This window comes from Sminthopsis crassicaudata, chromosome 6 (genome assembly GCF_048593235.1).
Source record: "Sminthopsis crassicaudata isolate SCR6 chromosome 6, ASM4859323v1, whole genome shotgun sequence".
Classification (NCBI taxonomy): domain Eukaryota; kingdom Metazoa; phylum Chordata; class Mammalia; order Dasyuromorphia; family Dasyuridae; genus Sminthopsis; species Sminthopsis crassicaudata.
Window position 1 is genome coordinate 196,665,613 of NC_133622.1, and position 9,693 is coordinate 196,675,305.

At 38.5% G+C, this 9,693-nt stretch overlaps 6 non-coding genes across 6 annotated transcripts; 2 read left to right on the forward strand and 4 right to left on the reverse strand.

Moving 5' to 3' along the window:
- Window positions 1-37: 37 nt before the first annotated feature.
- On the reverse strand, window positions 38-110 carry TRNAA-AGC (transfer RNA alanine (anticodon AGC)). Its single transcript has one exon. It is a non-coding gene; the product is annotated as a tRNA-Ala (tRNA).
- A 262-nt stretch (window positions 111-372) lies between these two features.
- TRNAA-AGC (transfer RNA alanine (anticodon AGC)) lies at window positions 373-445 on the reverse strand. Its single transcript has one exon. It is a non-coding gene; the product is annotated as a tRNA-Ala (tRNA).
- A 1,700-nt stretch (window positions 446-2,145) lies between these two features.
- Window positions 2,146-2,219, forward strand: TRNAT-AGU (transfer RNA threonine (anticodon AGU)). The gene has a single exon. It is a non-coding gene; the product is annotated as a tRNA-Thr (tRNA).
- A 1,449-nt stretch (window positions 2,220-3,668) lies between these two features.
- On the reverse strand, window positions 3,669-3,742 carry TRNAT-AGU (transfer RNA threonine (anticodon AGU)). Its single transcript has one exon. It is a non-coding gene; the product is annotated as a tRNA-Thr (tRNA).
- Window positions 3,743-4,114: 372 nt separating this feature from the next.
- On the forward strand, window positions 4,115-4,187 carry TRNAA-AGC (transfer RNA alanine (anticodon AGC)). The gene has a single exon. It is a non-coding gene; the product is annotated as a tRNA-Ala (tRNA).
- Window positions 4,188-6,086: 1,899 nt separating this feature from the next.
- Window positions 6,087-6,158, reverse strand: TRNAA-UGC (transfer RNA alanine (anticodon UGC)). The gene has a single exon. It is a non-coding gene; the product is annotated as a tRNA-Ala (tRNA).
- Window positions 6,159-9,693: the final 3,535 nt, after the last annotated feature.

Here is a 9,693-nt window from a genome sequence, read left to right on the forward strand (position 1 = left end):
ATTTCAAATTCAATTGCAACAGCTAGAAGTTAAGAACTGGAGGATGCGGGCATCGATCCCACTACCTCTCGCATGCTAAGCGAGCGCTCTACCATTTGAGCTAATCCCCCCACAAAGGCCGTTAACTTACAAACGTCACCAAATGAAAATCGAGAAGCTGATGTCTAAACAGATGAGAGAAAGGGTTATTGCCAAGTGATCAATGTTTACGAAAAAAAAAGTAGTCTTCCAGTCAAACTGTCCCCGGTACTCGGACCGAGTTTCTCTAGGCTGATTTATTAAGTTTTTTTCAATTTCAACAGCTAGAAATCAAGCCAAAAGTGGGAGATCAATTTCAAATTAAATTGCAACAGCTAGAAATCAAGTCAAAACTGGAGGATGCGGGCATCGATCCCGCTACCTCTCGCATGCTAAGCGAGCGCTCTACCATTTGAGCTAATCCCCCGCCTCACTAGTGACCTTTTTAGGCTATTCCTAACAAAATCTAGAAGGCCTCGAACTTTAGTATTCTGCTTCACTTACTGTTGAGAAATTCAAAGAAACCAGAGATAGCAGAGGGGAAAGAGCAGGAGGAAATTAAGAGCAATTAGGAGGCCGATTTGAAAGTGAAGACTTGGGGGGGGGAGGGTAGCTGACCTTTTGGTACTCTTAGCGGGGAATCTGTGAAGAATCTTGGGAAACGCTACCTCTGGGTTGAATTGCCTGGAATCCACTCCCAGGGAGGATATACCAAAAATCACCATAGCCACTTCTCGGAGTCCGGATCTGAGTTCGAGAGGTTGGCCCGCATTAAAAGGTGCTCAATATGTATGATTGAAGGCAGGTTGGCCCGTATTAAAAAGGTACTCAATCTGATTGAAGACAGATGGGTCCCCGAGGAACAAAGTAAACTGGGGGCCCGGGAATTGAACAATGATGCATTGGGGTATGCCAGAGAATGGGGGAGGAGGAGAAAGTGCTTACGACTGTGAAGTAAAAAGCATACACTCATCTTGGATCCGTTGCAAGACTATTTGAAGATGTTTTCAATTCTCTCAAATCTCTCTTTTGATGTTTTCTTCTTCTATAGTAAACAAGAGAGAGAAAAAAAAAATCCGTGGAACATAATAGCATACGTGACGTAAAGTTAAACAGTGAATGTGTTTGAGTGGTGACCAATTCTTTGATTTGTCAGTTCGTTATTGACTTATCTTCCCTTGATGATTAATATTTCTTCCCTAGGCAATCTCTTATAGAGGCAGCGAGTCCGTAAACAACTAATGGAAACTGAAGCTCAGGATCGTATTTCAAAAACAGGGTAGCAATCTACCAAGCAATTTCATTCCTATTAAGAATACGAACTGTAGAAAAATCACTTATCTGAGTTGAATACAGGGAGTTCTCTACAGCCATAAAATCAGAGGTCTTTTCCAAAACAAGCAAACAAAAAATTTCTTCATTGCTGGAACTCAGATTAAGAAGACTTTGCAAAATCTCTCGTGCATAATAGCTATTTTCAGATATTTCGCGAAATGTGTGTTTTTAATATACTGAAGAAACTTCTTTCTTTATAAACTCACCTCTCTATATCTCAATTTCCACTTACCCCCTGGGTTTAAATAACCATCAGTATTAGTGACAGTAAAGCAAACAATACAACAGATATAAACACTTATTTCCCGCGTATCGCCTGTGAGAAAAGACACAAAGCCATCTCTACAATTACTGCTCTCTTTATTTCTGAAAAGACAGCCCCACCATCCAGTTTCACCTTATGCTAATTCAAGTCTCTCCTCAAGAATTGTCTTATTCCTGATAAGAGTTAACTCATTTTTCTAAGGATATAACCACTCTTTGCCTTTCTTCTTACTTAACTTCTGCTAGTGGACGAACATTTTATCTGTGTCCCTTGGACTGCTTAAAGTTTGTAATTGTGTGAAATCGGAGTAGAGAAGACAACTAGAAAGAAAGGGGAGGAAGGTGCTTGAAGACGAGGTTGCGTTTTTGCTTCGATATTTTGAACTATAAGGAAAAGATTAGGAATTCGGAGATGAAACAAAAGAGAAAGTCGAAAGCTTCATTGTTCAGCCTCAAGTCTCTTAGACAGGAAACAATAAAGAAAAGTCATGCTTTTTTACTACCGTTTCAGCAGCAGGTTTTCCGCGTGGCTCCGTGGCTTAGTTGGTTAAAGCGCCTGTCTAGTAAACAGGAGATCCTGGGTTCGAATCCCAGCGGGGCCTTTTTGACCTTTTGTCCAAAACTTCCCATCAATTTTGTTGTCTGACGGAGTCTATCCGTTCATCACAGTCTCTCCATTTTCCCCATGATTTGCTACAGTTTGGCTGGGTTGTTCGTGGGGTGAATTCTTTCGACTGCCTTTAGATGCCTATGGAATGAATCTGTTCCTTTCTGTTCCTTTAAGATTTCGACTTTGGTCGCCCAGAATATCTGAGCAAGAAATCTCATTCTTCTTGGTTCTTGAAGGGCAGATCGTGCCCTTTCTGCATAATATTTCCTATCACATTCTAAATCCTGGACACAACTAGCTTGCTTGCCCTTCATCTTCATGTCCAAAAATTCCTGAAACCAGTAAAAAATAGACTTTACCTCTTTGGGAGAGAAGGTGGCTTGAGTGGTTCGATCATGGACTATTATTAATTTTGCTTTTTTCCCTGTGGGTTCAATTTCTGCCCTTGTTAGAGCCTGGACAATGAGACTTTTTGAAAATCAGATGACCGTGGGTCACTAAATATTAAAGAATGATCATTTCAGCTTCATGGAGTAGAAATTTTTTTAAAACAACCTTTCAGGCCTTCTTAAAGTGCACGACCAATAGGCAGCAACTTAGGATAGATAAATAATGTATTTCAAAAGAGAGGATAGATATCAAAAGAGAGCTAACAGCCTCGGAAGGAAAGAACACTATATATGCAGAGTACAAGCAGCTGAGTTAAAAGAAAACTTTCCCTATTTGAGGTCAGGAGACAAGGGGAAGTGAGAAAATACCTTTATAATTATGGAAGAATTCCTTTTAGACAAAACTACAGAGTCTTACGCAAAAAAAAAAAAAAACAGTATTTGTCCCTACATTTGACTAAGACCTTCCACTTTACGGTGTCCTTGCATAAATATAAGATATTTAATTTGACCTTCAATAGGGAGTTGGTTTCTAATCCTTCAAGGTGCTGGGAAATAATTGGGATTCTAAACATTCCTCCCAAGGTATCCCATTCCTTTAATGGTCATTCTGATTTTACTTGGGGAATCTCCAGTGAGGAAGGACTTCTTATCATTCTGCAAAGTCTATTTCAATTTTGGATGGCTCCATTTTAGGAAATAGCTTCTTATATCAGGCCTCAATTGCTACTTTAAAAATTCCAAGCCTAAAAGTAAGCAAACTGATGTGACTGACTGATCAATTTCAAGTCACTAGCCCGGCAGGTGAGGTTAAAGTGCCTAATCTGTTTCTTCTTATGGTCCTGAGGAAGGAAGATTTCACGCCCTCGTTCAGCTATTTCTTTCTCCTTGTCTTACAGTGACTGAGTCGAAATTCTGGTTATGGGCAGCAGAGACCAAAAAAAAAAAAAAAAAAAAAAAAAAAGGCAAAAAGGCCCAGCTGGGAAACATTGCTCAAGCTCCTGGATTTCACTTTTCATGCGATTTGGGGATGCGAGGTTTTGAAAACTAAAAGGCCCCGCTGGGATTCGAACCCAGGATCTCCTGTTTACTAGACAGGCGCTTTAACCAACTAAGCCACGGAGCCGATGTGTCGACAGTTTTCAAACCAACCGCCTAAAAAAAAAAAAAAAACAAACAAACAAAAAAAAAAAAAACCAAAATGTTTAAAATTGTCTCATTTCGTGGATGTTCGAAGTGCAGAAATACAGGACATTTCTTTTCCTTATTTCCTTATGTAAAGGAAATTTTTACTTTCAAGTCTCCCCACTGCCTTATATGTATACTTGTCTCCTTGAGCTCTCCTCCCTCATTGTTTTTCCTCGGGTCTCTAGTGTCCCCCAACCACCACAAGTCCCCTTTCATCTTAAATTCTCAATAGACAGGGACAAGCATTAAAACGTGCAGCCCTCTACATTCCGTTCGTTATAAAATGCCCCCCAAAAGCTTTTCCTGTGTCGGGGGATTAGCTCAAATGGTAGAGCGCTCGCTTAGCATGCGAGAGGTAGCGGGATCGATGCCCGCATCCTCCAGTTTTGATTCTGTGACAGTGACAGGATGCAGATGCCTTCCCTCCCATCTCATCCATATTTCCAGTAGAGAGGCTGTCAAACAGGAATCCGACACCCTTCTTCCTTCAGTGTCCTTCTGGGTTTCTATTTGGTACTCCGCAAATGCTGCTGGGAAGGGAGAGCAAACACTGTAGACCGCACGCTGAGGCACAAAGCAAAGAAGGACGGAAACAGGCGCTTTCTTAAGAGTCTACTCTTATTAAGTGCTAAACACTTAATAAATATTATCTCATTTGATCCTCACGACAACCTTGGGAGGTATTAGGCTGAGATTTATGATTTGTTCCGGCAGAATGGCTCGCTCCCACAAGACCTAAGATACTAAGTTGTATGAAAATATTTAATTTAATAAAAATTGAATTCTTTAAACCTGTACCTTTCAGGAGATCAGTGCTATAATTTGTCATCATTTCACAGTTGGGGAAAGCAGAGATTAAGGGACTTGGCCCGATCTATAGAGCTAACTAAACATCTGAAGTCCGATTTTGAAACCCAGTGTTCCAGACACAAGGGGCAGGACTCATTAAGCATTCGCAGTCCATTGCCTTTAGCCATTCCGGTACCTCTTGCCTTCAGCCATTGTTCATATGAGGGATTTTACTTTGGGTGAAATCCTTAAGTGTGTCGAAAGTGAACACCTTGCTAAAAGCATTTGTACAATTTTTAACAGGAATCTTTGTGAGGATGGACCCCCAAACACTATCTTTTTTAGCTTTTTGAAGACGTACTTCTCTCTTGGCAGGGCTGGGTTGTGAGTAAACTAGCTTCTCCAAGAGAGAATTAACGGAATAGAGGCCAGTATTCTCCAGTTTTGATTCCCTTACCTCCTCTCATCCATCAGGAATCCTGCATGGAGACTGGTGATTTAATCCTACAATAAATAATGGTTTCCTAGTGATATGATCGGTTGTACTCAGTGTGGAGAATATATAAGCTAGAAGCTTTCAGGGCCAGAAAGACAAGCACACTAGAAGCTTCGGAGGCTGAGAAATCCAGATTCATTCCATCGTCCACCTTTGTGGTGGCTGCAGGCTAAAGCACAAACCTCTGGAGTCCGGGAGGCCAGAAAAGGCAGGCGGAAACTCAAGCTCTCGGAACCAAGGAGAGAGATAGGCCTCTAAGACAACTAACTGAGCCCCAAGTGAAGGAGATAGGACTTTGAAGGAGACAATGAAGGATTTGGACTTTAAACCCTTTGTGGTGATTACTGAACTGAAACGAAGACTGCTCCTAGAGACCCCAAGAAAACCTCAACAGAGAACATTACATTTTAGAGAGAAGATTACATAATCTTTTAGATAAATCAGTCGTTTGGCCTTCAAGCTACGTGACCAACTCCTGAGTTGGAGTTGTTTCACTCTGCAATAGAGTTTGAAAGCCAGGCAGTTCGACTTGAGAATCATTGTAAAATAATTCAAACGGGAGCAGTCCCATTTAATGGCATGGTGCTGGTAGACTGCTCAGGTTTCACTGACAATGAAGTCAGGACAAGTGTTCTGTAGACCTCTTCTCTCCCATATTTTCTTTCAAATCCTCCTAAATGCTAAGCTCTCTTTGGCAGTCAGTGTGTCACTCTCTATACGCACAATCAGCTATGTGGACATTCTGAAAAGCATAAACTTGTTTCCAAGTATGGATGGTGCAGTGCTGGCGGATGGCAAACCTAGGTGAAGTGGAGTGGAGGAAGCTCTTCTTGAATTGACTTTCCCAAATTTTTCTGGGATTCGAAAGGTTAAGTGGTGTTCAGAATGAAGTTGCCACCAAAACTGAGTTGCGTCTTGAAAAGCTTTTTGAAGTAGCAACTTCATGAAGGACGGAATTGAGGATAGCGAATTTAAGATGAACCCATGAAAACTCTAATGGAGACACCGGGGATCGAACCCGGGGCCTCACACATGCAAAGCGTGCGCTCTACCACTGAGCTATATCCCCAGTATGACTTTTACTTTTTTTGCTTTATTTCATGAAGGTCTGACCTATTTTCTCAGAATGGTTGTCATGGGATAAATAGTCTTAATTATAGATCTTAAAAAATTGACACATTTTCCTTCTCCTCTCACGTTATCATTTTATTTATTTGTTTGTTTTTTTGCAGTGGAAATGGAAATGGAAAACAATGGGGAAATCATGATCATTAGAGCTTTTGGGGTTTTTTTTGGTAGCAGAGAGGAGAGTAGGAGGGCCATGGAAATTTTTCTTGGGAAGCTACTGAAACAGTCCGGGTCAGTGTTGCTATGGAAATAGATTCCAAATGGGAATCCCCAAAATGGTATGTAATTAAACATGAGAAGTTAAGGAGAGAGACAAGTCAAAGGTCTATACTTTGCCATCATCATTGCCAAATCTTCCAATTTTCACATATTTATATCATTCAGTGTTTACCTGGAATTCTTGGACTATTTGGATAGCATTGAAAATACCTGATCTCAACTTCCAAACCCTTTCTGCTTCAGGGGGATCTAGCGCTTCCTAAAACGTCCTGTCTTTATTACTGGTTCTTCATATTATTCATTTCTCTCCTCTCTCCACATTTTGTTCCTTAATTAATTGACTGATTGCTCGTTGTCCCTCAGTTCTCCAGGAGGACCAAAATGACATCAAGATGTTGGGGACCAAAACATGGCGTGTCAGACTATATCTGATAAGACCAAAATGAGCTCAGAAGGTTCTACCACAAGTTGGGTATAAATATTCCACATGAATAATTGGAATAGAATTCATTTTATGGAAAGATCCAGTGAATGGTGATCCCAAAGATAGAAATGGTGGAGTCAGAATGAAAGTGTGTAGAAAGTGAGGAAGGTTAGACAATAACCACCGTTTTGGAGAAATTGTTATTTTTGTTGTTATTGTTGAGGAGAGGGGACAACCTAATGGAGATATGCAAGAAATTGTATTCGTATCTCTTGAATGATTAAGAGAAATTAGACATGGAGCTATTAATGTAGAGATCATTTTAAAGAGTTAAAGACTGTTTGGAAAGTCTAAAAAAATATATGGAGAATTCCATATTTCCATGGCTCAATAGTAAAGCACAAGAGGCTAAATTCCCACGGTGGGTTTTGAAGAGGACAAAACAAATACCTCTATATTGGCCAACAAACCCCTATGCAAAGAATAATCTGACAGTACAAGGATACTTTACTAGAATGTAAAACACAGAGAAGGAAGATCTCCCAGAATGTACCAGTATAGCAGGAGCAGTGCTCAGAGCAATTGATTTCATTTTCCTTCATTTTATCTTTTATTTAATTTTTTTTTTTTTTTTTTTTGTTACTGTGAACCTGACAAGCATCAACATAAGTGAGTGTTTTCATATATGCAGAAGAAGAGTATTAGGCTCACATTCACAGATCTCTTCTCTATTATTACTTTAAAGAACATAATAAATATTATACCCTCAACTTACAGCCTTCTGCATGTGCTTGGGGTATTGAGAAATGTGTAGATAGGGTCACAAAACCTACTACTTTGTACTATGTTTCAACACTTCATTAAAAAAAAAAATTTAATTTAGAGGAAAAAAAAAACCTTATCAATAATGCAGTCCACTCCTTTCATTTTACAAATTATGACACTGAGACCCAGGAATGATTATGACAAAGTTCATTGTTTATTATTTTTTAAATAACAAGCTTTAAAAAAAAATTCTGTCTCTCACTAATGCACTATTAGTGGAATGTGAACTGATTCAAATATTTCTGGAAAGTAATTTAGAACTATGCCCAAAGGAGTAGAGCTTTTGACCTACCAATACTATTACTAAGTCTGTATTCCAAAAAAAGATCAAAGGAAAAGAAAAAGAATCTCTTTTATGAATATATTTATAGCACCTCTTTTTGTGGTGGCAAAGTATTAGAAACTGAGAGAATGCCCATCAATTGGAGAATGGCTGTACAAGTTGTGGTATATGATTGTGATGATATATGATTTCAAGATTTAAGTGAACTGATGCAAAGTGAAGTAAGCAGAACTGGAAGATCATTGTATATAGTAATATCAATTTTTTTTTTTGATGATCAACTGTTAATCATTTACTGATTTTGATCAAAATGAGGATCCAAGATAATTCTGAGGGATTTATGAGGAATGTTATTCACCTCCAGAAAAAGAACTGGGGGAGTTTCAATGCAGATCAAAGCATACACTTTTTTGCTTATTTTTCTTGCTTGTTTTCTTTCAGAACCTACTAAAATGGAAATATGCTTTGTGTGACTTCATATATATATATATATATATATATATGAATTATATATATATTCTATGTGAAATTGCTTTTTTTCCCAAGGAGTAGGGAAAATAGGGAGGGAGAGAATTTGGCATTCAAAATTTTAAAATATGAATGTTAACACTTTTTTTGTACAAGTAATTGGGGGATATTTAATTAAATAAGTAAAAATAAATTGGGAGGTATCCTCCTTCCTTCCTCTGCTGAACAAATATTAAACAATAAAGCTATTGAAAAAAAGTTATTACAAGTCTCTAGAGGCTCTCTCTCTCTTTCTGTTTCTCTATCTCTGGCTCCATTTTAAATTAATCATGATTCATAAAAGAAGATGTCATCCATCTTCAGAGAAACAGAGAACAAACAAGCATAATACAGTCTTACATAGATATGAGTATATGATTATAGCTATATATGTGGGTATATATGCTTCTGTGTATTATCCATGATTAATTGTAACCTTGGTTACAAGAGAAAGGAGGAAGGGAATAAAGCATAGCAAGGAACAACAACAACAAAAAAAAAACCTACAAGAAAGCAAAGATGGACAATTCTGAACACAAGGTGTAGTATTTATTATATAGACTTTCTTGAAATGGAAATTTACTGCTTTACATTTTGAATTCTTTCTTGTTCAATGTTGTGCACATGACAATTTTTTTCTTCTTTTTCTATTTTATTTTTAAGTTTTAAATGAATTAATCACCTCTTTGTTAGGAAATAAGTTGTTTCCTTTGTTTAAACAATTAGCTTTTCTTTTGGCGTATGTGCCTGTTTTTTTGTTTGTTTTATGATTTGAGCCAACAGCATTTCTTCCAAACCCAGAGTAGAGATCATCATTTTCATGAGTTTTTCAGCAGATCTCATCAGCAATATTAGAAGTGTAATGCTGGAGAAATTAGAGAATATCCAATAAAGAATTTATTAAATGGAGAGATTTCCTGCGACCAAATGGATCCACGGTGGGTCCCAGGGCTGGACGAAATTATCATCTCAAAGAATCCAGCCCCCATGTCAGATACACAAGATTCTTTTATAGGGTAACAAGAACAATGACGTAATGGGGGAGGTACCTGGATGGGGCTGACCTAATTGGGAGAGGCACCTAGGATGACATAATGGGAGGTACTGAAGAGGCTCCTGATATTCTAATGAAGTCTAAAACGGATAAAGACCTTTATCCCATCAAACCTTAAGTGGGAACAAGTATAGCCTAAGGTCTAAGATACAAGACCTGTATCC